General features: G+C 35.9%; 1 long non-coding RNA gene across 1 annotated transcript; it reads right to left on the reverse strand.

Annotated features, from left to right (window-relative positions):
• Positions 1 to 17,045: 17,045 nt before the first annotated feature.
• On the reverse strand, positions 17,046 to 19,180 carry LOC144450290 (uncharacterized). The gene is made up of 3 exons (XR_013482216.1): positions 19,074 to 19,180; positions 17,669 to 17,905; positions 17,046 to 17,419 (listed from the first exon to the last, which is right to left on the reverse strand). It is a non-coding gene; the product is annotated as an uncharacterized LOC144450290 (long non-coding RNA).
• Between the last annotated feature and the right edge of the window lie 3,793 nt (positions 19,181 to 22,973).

The raw sequence follows: 22,973 nt of genomic DNA on the forward strand, positions 1-22,973 counted from the left end.
CATGTATATATTTAAACTGTGTCATAAATTGAAATATGAAAACAAATACACATATTTAATATGCATCTTGGTGAGAAATTATCAGTACTACATTGTTGATGTGTAACTGTTATTATATGTGTAATAAAACGCCTCCTGCTCTCCGTTATACTAGAAAAATTACCTCTCGCAGCAAGATATAGAACGGTATTTGGCAAATAACATATACATATATGTGTAATAATACGCAGACAGAATGCAGATGAAAATATCCAAATGACAATTGCAAAAATGATTATCTTGTGTTGACCTTTGACCTAATTATCATTTCTTATTATGTTCAAAGCTTCTCTGTTTATGTTCAAAACTTTCGCGTAAATTTTTTTCGGATGAATGATAGTCAATAAATTATTCTGTGACACATGATTTTTACTTCTTCCAATTGAATTGGTCAGTTCAGGATTTTATGATAAATTTACAAATTTCAACAAAATGATTATATCTAATGATTACTATTAGAATGGATAAATTAGTACTGAATATTACAATGTACTTGTTTACAGAAATTGTGTGTCATCTTGACCATGAATCATACTAATGTCTAACTTCTAGACATCATAGAATGGATTTATTATTGAGAAGAGTTTAGTTTAGTTTAGTTTAGTCTAGTTTAGTTTAGTTTAGTTTATTTCAGTAAAACAACAAGATCCACAGTACAGATATACAAATAACAAGTCATTGAGAATGACATAGTCCCTGCTATGATTGGGTTTTAAGGAATTATCACTACTCTGATCATGCAACAACACTTGTGAACCTAAATCAAACAGACTTAGATATGTTGTGTCTGCTTGTTGGACATGGAACATGCCTACAACAATAAAGGATGGGTCGGGTATGGGGGATCGTATCACGAAGAAAATGGATATGCACATGTATGTCATAGAACACTGTCCTAATGCCAACTTTGAATGAGATCTGTTCAAGCATGTCTGAGTTATGGCTTTGGACATGGAAAATTCGCAAACAAAATGGCTGCTAGGCGGCCATATTGGATCGTATCATGACAACAAATGAATATACACATGTATGTCATAGAACACTGTCCTAATACCAACTTTGAATGAGATCTGTTCAAGCATGTCTGAGTTATGGCTTTGGACATGGAAAATTCACACACAAAATGGCTGCCAGGCGGCCATATTGGATCATATCACGATGAAAATGGATATGCACATGTATGTCATAGAACACTGTCCTAATGCCAACTTTGAATGAGATCTGTTCAAGCATGTCTGAGTTATGGCTTTGGACATGGAAAATTCGCAAACAAAATGGCTGCCAGGCGGCCATATTGGATCATATCACGATGAAAATGGATATGCACATGTATGTCATAGAACACTGTCCGAATACCAACTTTGAATGAGATCTGTTCAAGCATGTCTGAGTTATGGCTTTGGACATGGAAAATTCGCAAACAAAATGGCTGCTAGGCGGCCATATTGGATCGTATCATGACAACAATGAATATACACATGTATGTCATAGAACACTGTCCTAATACCAACTTTGAATGAGATCTGTTCAAGCATGTCTGAGTTATGGCTTTAGACAGGGAAAATTTGCAAACAAAATGGCTGCCAGGTGGCCATATTGGATCGTATCATGACAACAATGAATATACACATGTATGTCATAGAACACTGTCCTAATACTAACTTTGAATGAGATCTGTTCAAGTATGTCTGAGTTATGGCTTTAGTCAGGGAAAATTTTCAAACAAAATGGCTGCCAGGCGGCCATATTGGATCGTATCATGAAACAAATTGACGTGCATATGTATGCCATTGTATGTTGCCCCTGTACCAAGTTTGAAAAAAAATCGGTCCAGGCATCTCCAAGAAAAGGCTGCGGACGGACGGACGGACGGACGGACGGACAGACGGAACCCAATCCATAAGTCCCGGTCCCGGACTTCGTCCGGCGGGGACTAAAAACTGGTACAAATTGTCGAATTACATGGATAACCCACAAAGTCAAAGACTTGTTTCCACTGGGGTCCATAAGAGAGCCGTCATTATTTAAGGCCGGGGGGGATGGGGGGGGGGGGGGGGTGTCGTATGATTTGGAAAATCCAAAACCCCCTCAGTGTCTATGTTTACTTCAATTCAATGTTAACAGCACCTGTAACTTTTTTGCAGCTGTTCAGTTTTTAGCAGGTTGCATCAAAAAATAGTAATTATAATAATGAAGCCTTCCAATGCTGCCATAAATGTCTTATCAATGTCAAGGACATATAAAGAAGTCAAAGTACTCTCATATCGACAGTTTCTTCAATGTTGTAAAAAAGCAATGTCAGTACTAAAAGTGTGGGAAGAGATGCCTTGGAATTTTTTTTATGTAATGGGATTGGAAAAGCAACTATTGGTAATTCAAGTGAGCAATGGAAAAAGCCTAAAGTAGAAGATCACTGCTTAGACAAAGCAGAGATAGATAAATTTGAACGGTTGACTCCAGCATATGTAAATACACTGGATGGATGGACAAAAACATTAAGGATATACCTGTGTGTGTGTGTGTGTGTGTGTGTGTGTGTGTGTGTGTGTGTGTGTGTGTGTGTTGGATGGGAAACATAATAAAACCTCTGAATATATGAATGTATAGAATATGAAGCTAAAGTTGTATATAATTTCCTCAAAACTACAAATGAATCACACACCAACAAAAAAAGACTACTTACTTTAAGTTTTTGAACAACATATTAAATTTCTAGATGTCAATGTAAATCATTAGTGACAGAATTGAAGTGGAGCAAAACTGAAGGCAATAAAAGTTTCTGGAGAGTCTTTATATAGTTTTATATCACCTAGCATATTTTGGGTTTTCAGAGAAACAGCAAGTTTGAGGTTTGCTATTTGAATGGCTTCTTTTCTTACGAGTCACAGCCAGGGTATCTAGCATATTTAAATATTCAGTAGATGCACATTGAACATTCTTGACCATTGATATGAAGGAAACAGACACTTATTTCAAAATGAATTTTATGAATATTTAAATGTTATATCTTTTTTGCAGAAGAGGTCAAGCATGTCCCCACGTTGGTGCTTTGCTGTTTTTGCTAGCTGAGATTATTGCTAGTGGACATGAGACTCTTCCAGATGATGCCTCCTACACAGATGTCTTGTGCCCAGTGGCCATTACCCCAAAACAGCACATGTAACACCTAAAACCATGTGGGATGTGGAAATAAAGAAATTCTCTGTCAACAGAACATCAAATACAAAGGACTATGCACCACAAGTTGCTCCACAATTGAAGCCTGAAGAAAATTATCAGCGAGTGCTTAAACTGGTATATGATGTTCAAAATGCAAACAAACAATCAGCAATGCCACCTGTTATGAAAATAGTAGATGTTAATCATTTTCATGTTGACCATTTACATTTACCAGAACCCACTATAGTGACAGACATGCCAGATTGTCATGAGTTTGATGTCCCATTTTGTTAAGAGGAATCAATTGTGGCCTATCCATTACCAGTCTACAAGCGCCATCATCAGAATGGTTTGATCAGAGAAAAGGAACAATTACAGGAAGTAAAGTATACAGAATCATGTCCTACTTGAAAAATCATAAAACAGATCCAAACAAGATAGCGAAAGACATTATCCAATATGAATTAGATTCAAATCTGAACACTAGTATTCCATCATTAGCCTAGGGAATAAAAAATGAAGACAAAGCTGTCAAACAGTATATCAGTGATCTAAGCACAAAATGCAAGGATGTAAAGTTTACCAGACCAGGTTTACTTGTTCATTATACCAGGTTTACTTGTTCATGATACATACCCATATATTAGAGTTAGTCTTGATAGGATTATTATCTGCTCATGTCATGGCAAAAAGCTAGTGGAAGTGAAATGTTCCTATTTTTATCGTAATCAGTACTTGATGGATATTGTGAAACAAGGTAAACTTGACTATGTCCATGTGGTTGACAATGAAATCTTTGTAAAGAAAGGGCAGTCTAGGGGCTATTTTGAGCAAATAACTCTTCAGTTAGCACTGTCAAAGGTAACTAGACCTGAAATGCTTGTCTGGTCAAAAGTGGGATACATTGTTATTCCAGTTCAATTTGATGAAGTGTACTGAGAGAACTCAGTACTTCCTGCAATAAATACATTTTTTGCCGATTACATTGTTCCAGAAATTCTGACTGAAAGAGTCAAATTGGGATGAAAGTGATGGTAAGGGGTAGACCATTCGATAATCCTGGGGGGGGGGGGGCTTGGAAGATTTGTGGAGAGTCATTATTTTTTTTCCCACCTGCTTGCCTGAGAATTATTTTTTTTCTCCTTCGCCTATGCTGGCAACTTTTTTTTTCTTTGCTTCTTTGAGATATCCGGATTTTTGTTGACGTCAATATTGAACACCTACATTTGTTGCCACAATTTTCTGTTTGGTTTTCGCACTGGGTAATACAGAGAGTAAAAAGATGCTGTTCTATCACACACAGATTATATTTAGAAAACTACATATTTCATACATGTTTGATTTTCAATTAAATAAACATAATTGACAGTTTTTATGCTATGGTATGATGACACACTGAAAATACAAATTGGAAACTTGACTGGTGAGCTCAGACATTCAGATAGACCGGTCAGTTTCTCCAGCTCGGGGGGGGGGGGGGGGGGGGGTCAGTGTTTTTTTCCATTGGGCCAACAAAAAGTCACTGACCCCTGTGAATAAAGTTTCATAGCATCTGACAGTAAGCTGTAGAGGGAAGAGCTTTGAAACTGGGATATGTCTACCTCTTGTGTGAGTGTGTGTGTGAATGGGGGGGGGGGGTTCTAGAAGCCTGGAGGTTTTTACTTCTAAAGGCAATGTTTAGGCTATTCACAGACACTTTCAGACAATAATTTGCAAGCTTTACAAGACAGCTCTAACAATTGTAAAAAGCAAATACATAAGGTTGAAACATTTTTGAAATAAAGTTTCATAACATCTTGACAGTGAGAGGTGGAGGAAAGAACTTTGATTTGAAACTGGAACATGTCTACCTCTTATGGGGGAGGGGGGTTCTAGGGGGTGTCCCCCTAGAAGCCCTAGAAGATTTTTACTCTCAAAGCCAATTTTCAGGCTATTCACAGACACTTTCAGACAATAATTTGCAAGCTTTACAAGACAGCTCTAACAATTGTAAAAAGCAACTACACATGGTTGAAACATTTTTGAAATAAAGTTTCATAGCATCTTGACAGTAAGAGGTGTAGGGAAGAACTTTGATTTGAGGCTTGGACATGTCTACCTCTTACGGGGGGTCGTAGGGGGTCTCCCCCTAGAAGCCCTGGAAGTGTTTTACTTCTAAAGGCAATGTTTAGGCTATTCACAGACACTTTCAGACAATAATTTGCAAGCTTTACAAGACAGCTCCAACATGTAAAAAGCAACTACATAAGGTTGAAACATTTTTGAAATAAAGTTTCATAGCATCTTGACAGTAAGAGGTGGAAGAAAGAACTTTGATTAGAAACTGGAACATGTCTACCTCTTATGTCGGAGGAGGGTTCTAGGGGGTCTCCCCTAGAAGCTTTTCAAGTTTTTTACCAATTTTGGTGAATCTTATTGTTGGTTTAACGAATGAGTGGCCTCTGGGGTGATGGAGTCCAAGGCCCCCCCCCCCTGCCAAATCTGTAGTTTTTTGTTTCTATCTAGGCAATTTTTAGGTTATTCATAGCCTCTGAGATATATATTGCCAAGCATCGAAAAGCTAAGTAAATGTAACCTTTTTAAATAAGTGTTCCATGTTATAAAAGTGGGCCTGTAACATTGGTATAGGGGCATTGATATTGCATGCATAGTAACGTTACTGATGTGTGAGAGCACTTTAGGAGGTCATACCTAGTGTACAATAGAAACTTGAATTTGAGTTGTGGTGTCGATGTGTAGTGTCTGAAATTGGAAGTATATCATCCCTTCTGACAAATTCATACTGAAGAGACGAGAACAATTTAGATTAAGTTCTTTTATAAACTATCCAATAGTATGAAGATTACAAAACCTTCAAGTTCACTTTTGCCACAAAGTGCAAGATAAGTGAAGCACTGATTGTGAAACAGCCAAACACTTACATGGCATGTTCTGTAACTAGTGTGGTAGCTAGGTAATACATGTTTTTTTATATGTATAATTTTATGTATAGTTATGTTTGAACCCTTACATGAAGTAATATTTAAACCATTTATGAAAGAAACAAAGACAAGAACAAATATATATATATACCACAGGCTAACGAAACTGACTGGTCCCTGACATGTGTTTGAAACTGTTTGTCATGATTTGACAAGTGTCCTGGTTGGAGAGGTACGAGCAGGTTGAACAGTATACTTGATCCTGTGCATCATTTCCCTGCCAAGGTATTTTTTTTTCTAGCAGCAGTGGTCCATCTTTTTTTTTCCATCACCCACTCATATCCGGATTTTTTTTTCAAGCAAATCCACTTGGCATCTTTTTTTCCCCGAAATCTTCCAAGCCCCCCCCCCCCCCCAGGATATCAAATGGTCCACCCCTAATGATTAGTAAAAATTATTGAAAGATACTCATGTCTTTTTTTCTACTTTGAGATTTGGGACCCTGAAGAGATGGAAAAATGAGTTGAAGAGAAACACCATACCACTCGGTGAAATAATTGTATATTTGTGTGTGAGCTTTTGAGTTGTAGATGACCATGATGACTCATGATTCATTTTTAGCATTCAATGGACAAACTAACAAGATTCAAGTCCATCCAAAGTTCACAAAAATGCATTTATTTCTCCAGGAATGGTGTCCCCTTTTCTGGATTGGCACATTTAAAGAGGCATGGTTTGCAACTTCTATTTTTATTTTTATTTTATTTTATTTTATTTTATTTATTTATTTATTTTTTTTTGGGGGGGGGGTTCATTTTGGTTACTTATATGTACCACTAACTGTAACTTGTCTAATGGCCAGTAATCCACATGCAAAGCCCACACCTTGTTACCTATTGTATGCTATACTATAACATAATATGACAGACCCCCACGGCCTCACAATGGATGGTAGAGCATACACAATTTATCTTCACGAATGATTCGGTTTATTCTGCCACCGTATTTACACGAGTGATCCTGAAAATACAGCAGAATATATCAAGTCACTCATGAAAATAACTTCTGTATGCTCTAGAGCACTAGAGCAAGGATTGTTTTCTTTCTTCCTACTATAAAATTTATGTACTGATGCATACATTTTGGTACCTAAGGGAGTGAACACACCATTCCTTGTACATGATGGACGTGTTGAAGGTGATCCTCAAATGTTGTATTACAGTTGAGTATCTTCTAGAAATAGTTCAACTATGTTGCAATTAAGAATAACCATAGTAGTTCATCATTCGCAGTTAATATCACCAATAAACCTATTTAAATATCATCCCTACAAAACATACATATTGTACCTGTATAACCCATTGTACATTTTTTGTAATTAGCATTTGGTTACAAAAAAAAAAATTCTTCATTTCACGAGATATGAAAATCGTGTGTTGCTACAGTGGACATTCTTTTAGAAAAGGTTTGAACCAGATTTAAACTGAGTGCCTCAAATAATGGCTAAATCATAGGTTTTTTGTTCCTAAAATGTACATACATTGTCGGAATGCAAATATCTGAGTTATAGCTAGCTTGTATGGCATACAATTATAACTAAACGTTAATTATGAAACCTTATGAAATTTGACAAAATTTAGTAATGAACCATTACGATTATAAACTACATCAATTAAACAATCACGTCTTTACCATCAATGCATGTACTAAACAAGTCTCCATAGGAGATAACCCCCCCCCCCTTCAAATGTGACTAAATGGAGACATGATTTAAAAGAAATCGGTGGCAACAAATGAATAGTACAAAATGTCTGTGACAATGCAGGGTATTGCTAAATGTCAGTACCTGAACCTGAAGATCCAGATCTAGGTCAAAGGTCAATGTCTAATTTGAATGTCTAATCTTATTTGAATGGGGTTTCTATGTATTACAGTTTTTGAGTTACAATTTTAACTACAAATATGGCTCCATTCGGTGAAAGTGATATGACACCAAAGATAATGCTTGTGTATAATTCCTTTAGGCTATATCCTATTAATGCACACTTCAATTCAATAAAGTTTAGTACATACTCCAAACATAACTAATCACACATGTTCTGAAAACTTGATATAACTTTTAGTTTCAATCACTCATTTGCATAATTAATGATTTTTAGTAATTAAGCTATGCACTCTTCACATTCAACCTATGATGTTATCTGTGCCATATACACCATCATTTGGTTGTTTCTATGGAGTAGTCTTTTTTGCTAAGTAGATTCCCTTTCTTGGATATATATCTATATATATATATGTTGCTATGGATGAGTTCTTGTTGCTAGGCAAACAATGTGTGAGATCATTTCATTAATGTTTATTCACTTGCCTAACCATTGTTTTTGCAATATACACCATCACTTGACCTGGTAAAGGTGTGTTCACATTGCTAGGCATATTTCCAAACATTTTTGAATAATTATTTACTTGCCTACCCATTCTTTCACTTATATTTGCATTACACGGCATCATTGAACTGTAGCTAGGGGAGTGTTTTTTTGCTATGCACATTTGCATACATATTTTGATGTTTAGGAGGAGGGCAGGTTGTAATCAAGCCAATTGTGTCCAAATATTTTCAACAATAACTGCAGAATAATACCACACCGAGTTTCAACCCCATAAACCACACAGTTTCAAGATATAAGATTTCGACCAAAATTAAGATTTTTAGACCTAATTTGCATATCACTGATGGGATCATCATGTTATGAATACAGTTTCATCTAAACCTTCCAAAATCCATTTCCAGTAAATTTCAGCCAAATCTGTCCAGTTTTTTAAAAATGTTTATGCACATGCTAGTCCGTGCTAGGTATATGTGTTCATTCACTGAATGATTATCCAGTTGCCTATCCAACCCTGTTGTTACTAATGCAATATATGCAATCATTTGACTGTTGCTATGGGCGTGGTCATGTTGCTATACATATTTGCATACATTTTTAAAATATTTGGTCACTTGTCTATGAATCCCTGATGTATCTTTGTAATATACGTGATCATTAAGCAGTTGCTATGGGTGTGGTCTTGTTGCTAGGCACATTTACATACATTTTTTGAATTTTTGACATATCCATATATGCATCAGCTCAAAAAAACTGTCAAATGACACATTTTTTATTTTCAACACTTTAAAAGCTAAAGCATCACATGAGGGATGCAAACAACTGCACCAAAGTTATGACTGTCAGTTAACAAGTATGCAAGTCAAAATCAATTGTTGAACACAACTTAAATATGTTTGTATTCTTCCAAATATTTCTTTCTTGCAGTAATCCAACACAGGATTTCAGTTACACTATGTTTAAAGCTATTAGATATAACTGACAAAATTATCTATTATAACATCTTTGTAAAAGACAGTAACAAACTATTGGAAAAGGTACAAGTACTGGATGCAGCTTTTATCAAAAGAGAAAAACATTTTTGAAAAGAATCAACAGCTGTGACCCTGTTAGGCCAAAAAAAAATCTGCTTCTGGAAAAGGGTAAACTTTCTAAAGTGGTGCGACGACGCGCAATTTTTTTTTCCTAATTATTTTTTTCGCAAATTAGTAAATACACATTTTTGACACTTTACATGCTCTCGGAAGATGTCATACAACTCTGGAAGTTGGCACTGTTGTATGGCAAGTTTTGTACGATGCGGATCAATCATCCATCAGGGCATCACTAGTCACATTTACAAATTTATCTTATCGCCCAGTGATTTGCAGTTATAATCCCATCCAAGATAATAACGAGTCTTGCCTTGCAACCACTGTATACATGTAATGTCATTGTGCAACTTGTAACGTTAAATAACGAGAAATAGGTCTGTCCAACGGACGTAGAGGAGGCAGTGTTTTCTTTCGAGCACCGTCCATCATCAGTCTGATACGCAGTCTGTATACGCTACGATGTTCGACACGTCTTTCCATCTCATCGCAGATGGAAAGACGTGTCGAACATCGTAGCGCATACATCCAGAGCTAACTGCTTACGCTACAGGAAAATCTTTGTATTCAGAAGGCAGAACAAAACGATCACCAGAACTAAGAACACCTCGAAAGTCAGCTGAATTGATATCAACATTTCGATTACTCACGACGTACTCAAACTTCAGACATTTTCGAAACATGTGAGCGGTTTACCACCTAGCACAATGAACACACTATTTCCTGTGATTCCCATCAACCACGCTCATCGTACATATTACGTACACATATCATACGGGGGGTTATGGGTATGCAACAGTACTAGAAGAAAAGGGTACCCGTTACCAAATAGAAGTGCGCCATCACACGAGTTAAATTTTTCCACTAGCCTTGCATACAGTGTTGATCGAAGGGGAATTGTAAATAAGGAACGGGAAAGCAAAAATTATCGGAAAAAAAAGGATCGACGCGGGGGTATTCAGGGCACGCGCGCGCTGACCAGAACCAGACATATTTTTTTTTGGCCTTATACATGTATTCTTACAGTTTTATCAGAATGAGATGACAGTAATATATCATTGTTTATTTTGTGTACTGTATAATATGCTGAAGAACAGTCATAAGATTTTAGATTTGTTTTCAACCTCAGCTAGGATTGGTTTCACAAGAATATGTAATCCGCCAGTACTAACTAGTGTATTAATTCATCTTGACAGATATACTATGGCTAATAATAAAAATAAAATAGCGCAAATATTGTGTTGTCGTACAACTTCATGTTCATGGCAACGATATATAATATAATTTTGTGAAGATTTAAAGTTGTAACCAAAATAAAAAAATTATAACTAATTTGCATCATAATAATCCAGCCATCCTATGTTGGAAGTGTACAAGACAAGTATAGCAACATCCTAATCAAACTTTAAAGTGATGTGTATACAGGGTTTTGTACCTCTTTTTATTTTTTAAATCAATTTGGAACCAAGTCATACCAATGTAACATGTTTAACTTTCTTGGTTGTCTTATTGTAATTAAAGGCCAGCTACATTCAGTTTATATGGGTAGGTGATGAACAGCTGTCTTACAACATATTACATAATCAAGTCATAAACCAAACTGGCCACACTACACACTTTATAACCAGATGAAATAGTACAGTAAACATTATAGCTAATTAACAATGCACTGTTCTCAGCTAAAGGAGGACATATCTACACATTCTCAACAAAGTTAAGCCCAATCTACTGGGTAATTTCAAAGTTGAAGATTTTTGAGGAAAAGCATACATTTCTTTTTACCTAATTTGAAGATCACTAATGAGATCACCATGTGCTTGAGATTTCTGCACATGCAGATCCCTACATTCCCATGAAATTTAAGCTTTAATCTGCCGGGTATTTTACAAGTGAAAAATTATTAACCAAAACACAACTTTTAGACTTTATTTGCATATTACTCATAGTATCAACATGTTATGATTATTCCATAGAATAACACTTCTAAAAACATCTCACCAAGTTGCAGTCTCATTGACGAAGTACTTTTTGAGATATAAGTTTTTTGACCAAAATTCACATTTTTACACCTAATCACTGATGAGATCATTATGTGCTTCAACCAGTCCAGTGGTTTTTTACTTTAAGTTGTTTACACAGACACACAGACACACAGACAGACAGACAGACAGACAGACAGACAGACAGACAGACATTTAAATAGTGATGCCTATAGCACTGTTGAACCTTATCAGTTCAGTTGTGCTAAAAATTTTAATGAGTGTTCTTTAGCACTTAAGCAGATTGTTTTAATTTTCGATCAATCATTCTCTTTATTGCAGTTGGTCAAGAAGTAACAAAGAGTATTGAATTCAGAGGAAGACATAAATTGTTGGGAAGAGGTTGGCTCAGATAGGATGTCAAAAGGAGAAGGCAAGACCTGTGGTGTCAGTATCATCAATGTGTATTAATCACGATGGAGAATCTACCTGTAGGTGTTTGTTAAATTAACCAAAACTTTGGATGAAAGACTTAATAAAAAGGACTATAATAATAAATCACAACAGACACAATTGTTGAAAGGTTTATCTCTGACAGAGTGTGATCTAAAAGTGTTGACTAGGACTACATGAAAGATATCGTATCGCTGTATTGACAGATAATACTAATACCTACATCCTAAGAACACAACAGGTTGAATATACCAAACTGGACTGTTCTAATTTAACTTGTTTCATCAGTGGGTTAGTCTAGTTCCTATACAGTATCGTTATGATTTATACCTTCACTCGCAGTATAGTCAAAGCTCTGATGAAAGGTATTAATTATGGCTCAACCTCATTGTGAGTAAAACATGAACAGCACATACCACTAGTAATAAAGGGGTGTCATCACTGCTCATCAAATATTAATTTGGTACAGCTGTTTTTACAATGTCCAACCAGGACTCCACCACCAGTAGAATTTAAACTAAATCACTTGGGGACTCAACAACATAATCATGTTTATATGAACGCTGTATGAGGGAACACAGGAATGTGTGCTGATTAAGGGACTTTGACCAGACTGTGGTTAGGGTTAGAAACCATAGTTTGGCATCCAGACTATCAGTGGGTTTGACTCCACAATTTTCCTTTCAATTAGTTTTGCTGTTTAATACTATATACAATGGGATCTAATTATTAATGTCATCCATATCAAGTGTAAAATTTAATTGTAAGGTTAACATGTGGACCTTCTAACTGTAGTCCATTTGTAAACAATGTTGTCACAGCTAACAGTGTAATGAGATTGACCCAACTGTAATTATCAATAACTGTAAGTGAGATACCCTTGTCTTATTACATATGTGTTTAATAACTGGTGTTTCATGACAATTGAACCTTTTACTTCACACTGACAACACTATTTACAGACTTATTGCATTTAGAGATACCTCACTGGGATGCTAATTAAAATAAATGTAACTAGTGCATTTGTACACTTGATATGGGATGTCATAAACGATTGCGACTAGCAGTGAAAAACTTTGGTCTGATGTTAAGTTTTGTAATTTCTGAAAATATTGGAAATTAAAGACAAGTCGCATAGACGTCATGTTGAGATTGTAGGAACATACAAAATTGTTTCATCATTATTTGGGGAAAAAGATTGTTTATTGAAGTTAGCCCAAGTTAAACTTATTGAATTAAAGGTCGTTCATTAAATTGACATTGATCTTTTGGCTTCTAAGAATATCTATATCTTAGCATGTATTCAAATTGTAATTATGACAACATGATTAGCAAATGTGGATAACAATCTGAGGCTACGTTTTCCCTGTGAATGGACTAGAAAAGCTGTGTAAATGGCAAAAATACAGACTTTTGTTGTTCTGATTGCTGATAATATGTGGGGTGTGAGGTTTTGAAATCATTACACAAAACAATCTAGAATATAACCTTGATAAAAAAATATATCAAAATAACTTGTCAATTCCATTGTCACTTGTAGTATTACTAATATTATAGTATTGATATGTGGTAAACAAACAGTCTTTGAACTCAGCTAACCCTTGTTTATCAGAAATAATTGCACACAGGAATCATTGAGTTTTATTGTATCACACCATATGACTATGTGCCGATCATTCAGTTTAAGAAGGTTATGATATTTGTGATAGCAGACGGCATCACTGACAAATGAGTCTGGACACTTGTTCCTTCAGGGTGGCAGACATTACCCTCCCCTGCTCCACCCACAAAAGACACATTTTTATGCTCTAATTTGCATATCACTGATAAAATCAGCATATCATCAGTACTTCTAAATCTAAACACTCCTAAGTACATTCCCACCAGACCTAATTTGCATATCACTGATAGGACCATCACTTCATCAGCAATTCTTAAATTAACACCCCTAATCTTACAAATTACTACTAGGAATAAAAATGCGACACGCTTGGTTTGGGAGAAAGTGGGGGTGTGCTTTAATATCTGAGAGTGATAACACACTCCACACCAACCAACGGGTGGGAGGGATGGGAACAAACAAGAATTAAACTACAGACCACAAAGTAAGCTCACAGCAAAAACTGAACATAAACAAAAGGCTGAGCGCCAAAACACCAAAATTGCTACAAAAATGATGCCAAAAAGGGGGGGCCTCGCAGTCCGTAATTATCAATTTATGCCCAGAGAAATATACACATTACAGGTTAATCTGCTCATTAGTTTTGGTATTATAGATTTTTGACCCAAACCACACATCTCTGATGCAATCATTTTCATTTGAACATCTACATGCCCTATGTAATGTGCCATCAAATATCAAGGCAATCAGTCTTTCAAAAAATCTTTATTATGAGTTGTCTGTATTACCTCTTTTTGACTTATAGAATCAATATATTGTTTTAACCATGATACCATTGGTATCTATAACTATAGATTTCTATATACCAAACTGTTCCCATTTTACTTCTGTAAGACCCACTCCTCTCCTCACAACTGACAATTCGTTTACTATATGCCATATGGTTGTCAATGTCAGCAGTGATTTGATGACATGGTCTGATATTATGATACCAAACCCAACACCTAAGCCATTAATTTATGGCAACACTGGACTGTTCATTACCATGGTTACATGGATGATATAGTAAAAGTGAACTTGTTTTGATCATTTCATAACCATAGCTTATAACAATGTAAAGTAGTGTCAACAATCAAAATAATATTAATTTAATTTTTGAGTGGTCACTAAGTGCCAACCTACAGGTTATTTCACAAGTAGTTTGCATATGATGTGGAGTGATAGGATGCCAAAATCACAAAATAATGCTAAACTACACAACATAGTTAGTCAAAGTAAAATGTGACCCTCCCCTATCCCATTTTCTAAAATATGGTCTTTCTCCAACAATTGATTTGTAAAGGTTGACCCCCCCCCCATTCCTCCTCCTCCTAATTCCCCCTGGCTATACCCCCCCCCCTTTAATTACTGAAGGCTTCCGAATTTAACTTGTTCCATCAGTGCATTTGACGCCATGTTTATATAAATAAATTTCACTTTTTAAAACTATATACAATAGAATCCAGTTGTCCTGAAACACAGCATTCTGTCTTGACAAAAATATTATTCCTATTGCTACATTTTACTGTCAGTCACAGCAAAAATCCTACCAACATTACTACTTGTGGTACATTTCTTTCTATGAGATACCAGTATTTAAGCAGATCATCACCAACTAAGTATATATTGTTACTCCATGTATGTTGACAATCTAAGACATTGGTAACCTATGCAAAAACATGTAGCAATGTTGATAACATTTTGGTTCTCTACATTGTAGATGATGAAATGTAGTAATTCTAGTATAAATGTTGACATCCTAGATGATAAATTTGTAGCATAGTAAGATTTTGTGTTGAACCACACATTGTTCTGTTTTAGCTTAACTGGTTTCTATTGTAATTTAAGACATTGTACAATTTTGCTGAATGTCTTTGTCAGAACATATAACTGATGACATTCAGTTCACAATTCTAAAAGTTGTCCACAAAACAAGTGTGTAAATTGTGTATCCTCACTCACTACCTCTACATGTTATTAATGATGTGTCATCAACATGTGTTCCCTCACAACACTTTTTGACATCAGGATATACCTAAAGCATATGTACAGTTAGTTTCCCTCATGTTTGCTGCTGACAACTGTATGGCATATAGTAAATGAATTGTCAGTTGTGAGGAGAGAATTGGGTCTTACAGAAGTGGATGGCTTGGAATCTACAAGTTGTAGGTTCGAGCCCCATCGCTGTCCTTTGTTTCTGAGTGGTTAAAGTCCTTGGGCAAGATTTGAACCATGCATGTGCTTCAGTCACCCCAGCTGTATAATTGGGGACCTGGTAAGATAGAGGTTGCAGTTTGAATGCTTTAAACCTGTGCACTGTTGTAATGGATTGTATGATCCCCAGGGAGTTGAGGAAGTAAAAAGGGCCGTTGTGTTGCTATAGATCCATGCTAGGGGTAATAATTGTAAAGCAGGAAACAATCGTGTATTGTGTAATGGATACAGTTTAGGTATTGGTTAATATGTATTACTGATTAGGTAACCCAAAAATGGAGACGTGATAATAGAGATGTAGGTGATGAATAAAATAAATTAGCAGATTCAGTCGCCATGCTAGCTAGCTAGGTTTCATGTGTACCCTTACCGAAATGAGACAGCTGTTTTTGAGCTGCAGCAGCTCTCAAAAAGACTTCTGACAGTTAGCTGCCGGAAGGCTGATTTTTGTGCATACATAATTAGATTTGAGCTGCAGAGAACAGCTCTCAACAGCTCAGGTAAATACCTGACAGACATTCAACTGCTTTATAACAGACTTATGTAAGACTATCGTCAGACATCTGAAAGACCACTAACAGACCTGACAGACAAACAACAGCCTTCTTACAGCATTGTGACAAACTGCTGAAAGACTATAAGCAGACTTCTGACAGGTATCATTGGCACACTGCAAAAGGGGAATTCCTTACTAAAAATCCACTAGTTTAAAAAGTGTTCTATACTAATTCAAAACAAGTCTGATCAGTTTTGAGTGTTTCATTCATGTTTTAAACTTGTCAGAAGTCCTTAGTCAACTCATTTGAAACTAGTTTTAAACATATTTTTAAACCATATTAATTTTGACACTTAAAACATGCTTATACACATTGGGGAAATATATTTGACATACAAATGTATATCAGGACTGACCATATTTGATTTGAATGCTTGTTCCCACTGAAACATATTTAAAAAATGTCAGTTTCACAAACTCACAAAGTTTGTTCACTTACATGTTTTAGGGGATACACATATATGTATGTATGTACATACTACACACACGGGCACATACTTTTGCAACCAGTAAATCATGCAGAAGAAGAATTAAATGAAAACAAGAAGCAACTTTATTGCTTTTTTCCAAAATAACTAAAAGGCTTGAGACATGTCTGTAGTGAAATGACAGTACCAACATACCTGAGTTTAACAATAGTACCTGTATTCATCCATTGATTAGAAGACAAAAAATATATGTCCCTTAATGATGGGGTTCTTCAAATCAAATCTAAAGAATTACCTACATCATACATGTGAAAGAGCTCTGGCAATTTGAGTTTGGCTTTCAACAGTTGCTGGAGTTTCAGAGTCTGACATTATTTCACTTTCAGTCATTATATAAGCTAAAGCCATTGTGTTCATCATTAGCATCATCACTTCGGCAGTTTACATCATCACTTTGGCAGTTTACATCATCAGTTTGGCAGAATCAGGATCAGAATCAGATCAATCAATATCCATTGGTTCCTGAAAGTCACTGCAAAGAAAGAACCAAGAGCAATCAATTAACAAAAGAAATGTTTGTTATGAATGTGAAGGGAGAGGTACACAGTTCATTTTATCTTTTGTTTCTAATAAACAGTTACATGCTACAAACAAAGAATCTATTGTTTGTCCCTATAGAAATGCCAACTGTCTTGTGTCTTTTTACTATTTGCTCCTCTTGGGCAATTATATTGCTCTGTTTTGTTTTTATACACTAACAGATTAAAAAAGTTACTAGTACCTTTGAAAGTAGGCCTGTTCCTTCATCCTTTTTAAAGTTGCCATACAACTTTGCTAGGCGTTTGGCTTGCTTCTCTTCAGCAATTTCTCTATCTTTGTCAGTCTTTGCTTTATTGCTTTGCTGTGCTGCATGTGTTCCATTTTTTGTCCTGCTGGAGTTTGCTTTCTTTGTCCACTTTCTGTTTTTTGTACTTTTATGTTGACACTGCTTTTTCTAAAGTCATCTTGAGTTTCTACTCTAAGATGCAACAAATAAAAACATGCATGTAAGTAACACTAATTTTGGCAAAACAAAAATTATCAACTGGTAAATAGAATCTACAAAATGTATATTCTTGTAGTGTGTTAACAGTGGTACACCCTTGGTGAATACATTTTATCAGACTTCCCAAAAGTACATCAGAGCAGCCATAATTAAGGAACAGCTTTATAAAAACTTTATAAAAAAATAATGAACTCGCAGTCTTCTCACATTGTCTCACTTAACACTTAACATTTCTACTTAGAATAAGACAAGGATAATTAATATTGCTTGTCTGATGGCCACAATGCCTCAACAAGAGTTCCATATTCTTACTCTCTCCTTACAACTAAATAGGTGTTGTGTTCTATAATTTGCACTATAACGTAATGAATACACAAATACATCAATATGAAGCATTTTAAACATGACAATCTTTGATTAAAATGAAAGTCCATACCCTTATTAAATAAATACATACATACATGTACGTATATATACACACACACACACACATACATACATACATACATACATACATACATACATACGGACAGACCTCAATGACATACATCAAGTTGGTGAAAAGTGTTCTGCATGTACATGACAGAGCACTGTGTAAATGTGGCCGTGACCATGGGGTGTACTAGTACTACTACTAAATGATTTGTGACACACTGGTTTCTACAAAACACTCCAACATTGTTCCATTCCATATCTTAATTGAATAAATTAATTTGCCACTGTTTTCTAACAAGACTCAGTGCGGTACATAGGAACTCTTTCGACGAGAAACTAATAATTTTTACACGATAAATCATGGGGGGGGGGGGGGGTGTAATCCAGTTTACACACGGCACCAGGCAAGCAGTGCATTCTTTCCTACTTTCAATCGACAAAGTGGACACTCCAACTTGAATATTACATGTATATCAGATGTACTTTAAAAACAACTTTCGGAAGTTTCAAACAGTTGTAGAAGTCTATGTGTGCAACCGTGGACCGAGGTCTAGGTCTATGTCTGAAAAGGCTCCGATCGTACGGCCACAAGTACTATAATATAAATAAGATATAACGTCTACACATAGACGACCAGGATTCTATCGTTTAAAAAAAATACCAGAGCCTATAATGTGCTCTGAAAGCGTCAGTTAAATTAACATACCTTCATCACCAAAATGAGTAGGTCTTGATGTATACCTCTTCTCATGATCAGTTGTCGAAAACGATTTTCTTTGCCTTTGTGAATCATGGCCGCCATCTTCCGTTTCATACAACATTTGAAGTACTGGAGAGATTGCGCGCGTTGATTTGATTGGCTGATACGTCATAGCCTCGTTCACAATAATTTCAAAACTTCAATGCGTTGTAAACTTTACAGCAGTCGTTGATTCAATTTTGAAAAAATATATTTTTGTTTATTATTTTGTTTCTTTCATATTATCCATGTTTGCGCTGTTATTAGCCATAAACAAAATGTTTGTTCCTAGCAGTTTTTCCACGAGCTTTGAAAGAGCCTGTGACGCCATATTGTGGATATAACCTTAGCCAGCGATCGACGATCGAGGGGTTTGTTTACACCGTACGTTCACGTTACGTATCGACTCAAAACAGAGCAGTATACTTGTAATCTCCAAAAGTTGAAGCAAAATGGCAATCTATGAGAGATGGAAGCGAAAAGTGGCCATTCCAGTTCTAAGGACAACTTTGCGATCATTGGCCCACAAACGATGGACTCCCATCACTTCAGGGTGATGTCCCTCGACATCAACAACACACGAACACGTACACAGACAATACCGATACCGTTTCAAGCGAGTTTGGTAGACTAATGAGATGATCGACAGGAAGGAGATGGCGAGCATCATATTTATTCATGTTATAACATAACGGAGGAAATGAAGACAACTGTGAGTTATTTGACAATGAAGAGGGGAGTCAAAATCCCTTGTTGACATCCGACTGTCGAGATTTATCAGACGGCGCGGCGTTGATGATGGGTATGACAACCCTGAATATGACTGACTATAGTGAAACTGAAAACTCAGATATTGGCGAGGCCGATCATATGCGGCCCAAAATGAACCACTCTTTTCAATGCATATACGCTACACGACCGGCCCAAGTCAAGAAATATACTGCAGGGGACATTTCCTGTAGTACCCTTGAAAATGGGCCGTGTTTCTGCATATGTAACCAGTAATTGCTAGTCCCCAGTTGAAGCATAGTAAACAAATTCCACACTAATATACGTGCAGGGCTATCACAAACCCAGAATACTAAATCTGGCAAATGATTTTAAAATGGATGTTTGTTATGTAGGTGACATATTACAAATAATTTGAGAAAACAGTTACATTAAGTCTCGGTAAGTTGTGAGGGTGAAAGATGCAAATAATAAATGCATACAACAATACATGTACATTTTATATTAGAGGTATTCTGTAAGGATTGATTTTGTTGTTCATGCAGCTGGTTTTCATTTTAACAAGAACAGATTCCGGTGTTTATACTTAACAATGAAACTTAATAAATATATTTTAACATGTAAATGTACTGTAGTTATTGGTCATTTGATGGTGTTGCAGGCATTCTTATAAATATTACCTACATTCACCTGCATACATTTGATGTATGTTTTAGTGAATAAGTATTTAGGCAAGTTTAATTCCAAGCAATATTTATTATGACACAGAAGCATATTAACAGAGGACCCTTGGATTGGTATGCCCTTCCACATTGCCACTGTCCAGGTAACTTTAAAATATTCTGGAAACTACCACAAAAGCTGCTAAAAGTCTGCTGCTAGTCGTTTTGCCCATGACAGAGCAAAGTGTAAACACTCCTGACAGACATTATTTAGAAATTAACTCCTGTGGCTGAAGACAGCTGCCAGTAAACTGCAAGTAGCTGTTGGTGAACTGCAGACAGCTGTCAGTGAGATGCAGACAGCTGTCAGTAAGCTTAAGAATTTTTTTCCTAACAGACATAAACCCTAGAAGTCTGTTGCAGACATTCAGCAGCTCAACACATTTTTGAATGTGTGCAATAGAGCTGTTGGTAGTGTGCCACAGAGCTGAAAAGCTCTGAAAAAGCTCTTTGCCAGCTTGGGTCTGAGCTTTCAGTTTGGTAAGGGTAGTTCAGTGGTGGCATTGCTAATTCTATGCATATCATTTGCTTGTTTAATGTGATCACACTTTTCATGAGCACAAGACACAAACATGTACAGTATGATGAGTGTGTAGAATCAATGATACAAAAAATACCAAATGGTAAAATCATTTTAAAGGCCAAGGGAACATAAAAAGTATGACGTGTTACAAAATTACCAAATATCATAAAATGAATATTAAAATGTAAACATTGTTTGTAAAAAATAATAATCAACTTTGTTTTATTTTCATCTTGTTGATTTCATTCTTTGTCAGCACGAGAAGTATAAGAGTTTGTAGAATTTCAATAAAGACAATAAAAACACCTAGACCATTACAATGAACTCTTAGGTAGAAAGCATATCTAATTTGATTGCCTTGAAAGGTGATATTAAAAAGTATACATAATGAGATGAGGACTGACTCAGACACAGCCCCCCCCCCCCCCTATGAGACTGAATGGAGACATGTTTTAAAAGGAATTAGTTGCAACAAATATTTACCTCTGTGATTGAATGAAGAAATGGTTTAAAACAAATTAATGGGAACAAGGTGATACTAAAAAGTGTGATTTATTACTCAAAATATGGCCACCATTCATTAAAAAGTTATATGAGCACTATAAAAATTATCCTTGTGTATATTTGTCTTCTGCTATATTAATGATGGACATGATTTAAAAGAAACTGGCAACAATAAATATGACAAAGTGATAGTTGTGCAATAGGCAATAAATGGTTTGATTTTGATAATTGAACTTGAAGGTTATCAAGGTGAAAGGTCAATATCTTAAAAGAAAGCTTGTACCTGATAATAAAAGGGGTAGACACTTGAATGGAGTCTCTATGTATGATAGTTTTTAGTTATGTCATAAATATTGATTTTAAACTACTAATATGGTTGCCATTCAATCAAATTTGCATATGGTGCAAAAAAAGTGATGTGCATATGTACCATATGACCTGTCATATTTTTGGCAGGTTTGGAAGAAATTGGACATGTCATCTCTGAGAAATAACATATTACAGATGCACGGTCAGTAGGATTGATGGACAGACGGATGAAGGGAGGGATGAATACATGTACAGACTGCCGGACAGATGGAATCCACTCTAATAGCCCCCTTCACAGGACTGCATATAAGGATGGCACCTTCGGCTATATGTAAAATATTGACATCACAAATTGCAAAGTGGTTAATATTTAATTGTTTCATACTGTAAACTGTTTTATACAACAAAATAAAATTTTACAAAATGCTGTTTTGTATACTTCTTTATTCAGAGGTAGGTCAGAATATCATCCCTTGGCCACGTTTTGGGATGATATCACGACCATACTGACAGAGTGTGAAATATTTGGCAGGATGGCAGAAATTACATGAGTAACCAAATTGAGTTATATCTCCCACCCCCCTAAAATATCATGCACCCTAATTTGATGTTGCTCTCTAAAATATCAATCTGTGAAACCATTGTTCACAAAAGCTGTTGCTAGGTATATTTGCATACATCTTTAGAATATTTATTCATTTGTCTATTAATCCCTGTCCCCACCCCTAAAATCTCCCCAAACAATTTATTTCTCAGGTAACCCCCCCCCCCCCCCCCGACCAACATTATTATTTCAGATACCCCAAAGCCATGCACATTTTTTCGAGAAACCGCCCCCCCCCCCACCCTATAATAAGTTGTTGTGAAAGCATCCTTAATATCAAATTGTAAGCTTTATTGAAAAGAAGTATCATCCAAACACACAAACAGACCTAGTAGAAGTGAGCCACCAATGCAATGGTTGTGAGTTGTGTACCAATTTTTTTAAGTACCCCCCCCCCCTCAACACAGCCCAAAATGTTGAAGTACATTTTAAACAGCATATAAGTTTGGTAGTTTTTTTTTACAATACACGCACAC

Source organism: Glandiceps talaboti, chromosome 19 (genome assembly GCF_964340395.1).
Source record: "Glandiceps talaboti chromosome 19, keGlaTala1.1, whole genome shotgun sequence".
NCBI lineage: Eukaryota > Metazoa > Hemichordata > Enteropneusta > Spengelidae > Glandiceps > Glandiceps talaboti.